This window comes from Apium graveolens, chromosome 2, assembly GCF_009905375.1.
Source record: "Apium graveolens cultivar Ventura chromosome 2, ASM990537v1, whole genome shotgun sequence".
NCBI classification, from domain to species: Eukaryota; Viridiplantae; Streptophyta; class Magnoliopsida; order Apiales; family Apiaceae; genus Apium; species Apium graveolens.
This window is the reverse complement of record NC_133648.1, coordinates 199,952,359-199,954,656: the sequence shown is the minus strand read 5'-3', so window position 1 is coordinate 199,954,656 and position 2,298 is coordinate 199,952,359.

Sequence of the window (2,298 nt, the reverse complement as noted above, 5' to 3'; positions counted from 1 at the left end):
ATTTTCTATCACTCTATAGATAATAGAACCAACCTGAAAGGCATATGTCATAGCCTATTCGTTTATTCGAGGATTTAACTCAACTCAAATAAGAATGTAATAAGTAAATAGTGGATCTATCATCAGAGAGATCTCACAAAGTAACATCTGTCAAAGGATAAAGAAACATTGTTCATCTGCAGACTTGAAGATTCACTGGAAGAAGTTCAAGAATTTGATCATGCCTCAGTGATATAAATCAAGATCGTGGATTTAATCAAGTGACAGAGATCTCGTCAGGGTATCATTTATTACAAGGATTTAAATAGAGTATCAAAGTCAAGACATGAAGAAACGTCACGGAAGTTAGTCACTCATGAACCAGACAGTACATCGAGTGTCAGCATTGAAGTGGCGAAATTGATTCATAAGTCTCGGTGATTTTCAGAAGATTGTCAGAAGAATGGATGCTGCTCAGAGTTAGTATTAATTCTCTATTAATTAATTAAGTCATATAATTTAATTAAGAAAATAAATTTTATCTGCAAAGATTAATTTATTGATTAATTGAATTAAATTGATTAATTAATTTAGAATTAATATTGAGGATTTACAAGATTTTAATTGGTTTAAAATCTGCTTAAATTCAAAACAAGACAATTCATTTGAACTAGTATGACAATCGGTATGACAATTGATAGTCATACCGAAAGTCATGCCAATACATTTAATTGTCTTATTAGAATTTCTGTTTAGATTAAAATCTGTTATTAATTCAGCAAGACAATTTATTTGAACTAATATGACAATCGGTATGACAATCAATAGTCATACCGAAAGTCTTGCTAGTTCATTTTGATTGTCTTGCTAGTTGTAAATATTGTCATACCGAAAGTCTTGCTGGCCAAAGAGATTGTCATGCCAGTACATTTTTCAGTTCGGTGTTTGATAAAAGCAGCAGAAGACTTTTATTGATAAAAACTTACAGAATCCAATCAAACAGAAAATAGAACACACAAGAGAAAAAGGAGCAAAAAACAAAAGCATAACATTTTATTTTTCATCTGCTTTTCTTCAAGATTAAATTTCTAGATTATAAAGTTAAATCCAATCAACTAGAAATATTTATCTTGTTCTTGTGTATCAATCTAGCGGATTAAAATCCCTAGAACTTAATCTCAAATCGCATTTAGCATTTGATTTTTTAATTACAAAAATAGAAAAAGTTCATGTCGAATTTATTCTAGATTTGTAATAATTGATTTGAGATTAATCCCTTGTAACCGATACCGTAGTTGTAACACCTTTCAAGTTTAATAAAAGTTTTATTTAACTTGAATTTTGTTTCACAATTTTATTCCGCATTTTATTCGATTAAACGGTATTGTTTGCATTCAACCCCCCTTCTACAAACAAATTGGGACCTAACAATTGGTATCAGAGCCTTCTGATTAACGTACAAATCTAGATCCTAGACTTTTGTGTTTCTTTCACTTCTTGAATTTTTTATTCACTCAAAAAATTCATAATGACTACACAAAAAGTTAAAACCATTAAAATTCCACTTTTCGATAAAGAAAATTATGTTATGTGGAAGAAGAAGATGCTACTATTTTTACAGGTTGCTAATCCCAAATATTTGCAAGTGTTGAAGAAGGGTCCAAAAATTCCTATGGTTATTGAACCAGAGGTAATAGAAAATGATGTGGTGATCACCAAAGCGAGAACTTATATGAAGGATCCTGAGGACTTCTCTCCTGCTGAAATAGAAGAAGCCTCCCTGGATGCTAGCCTTCAATTAATCTTAGTAGATTCCCTTAATCCCCTGATGAATAGACATGTGATGAATTGTAAAGATTCCAAACATATCTGGGAAACTATTGAGATTATTAATGAAGGCACAGAGGAAGTTAGGGAGAACAAACTAGAAATCCTAACCTCTGAGTATGAATACTTTAAATCCAATCCAGGGGAAGGAATCACTGAAGTGTTTGAGAGGTACAATGCATTGATCAATAACCTGAACATTAATGGTAAATACTATTCCATCAGGGAGGTCAACAAAAAGTTCCTTTTAACACTGCCAACTCATCTCGAACATAGAATCACTGCCATAAGAGAAGCAAGAGATCTGAGTGAGATTTCTTTGGAAAGGCTCTATGGTGTGTTAAAGACTTATGAGTTGGAGTAGATTCAGCAGAAGGAAGTTTACGGGAAAGGAAGAGTGGTCAGCACGTCTACTGCTCTAGTAGCTGACGAACAACAACAACAACCACAATATCAACAACAATCTAAACAGTCAGAAAGAATGGTACAGTC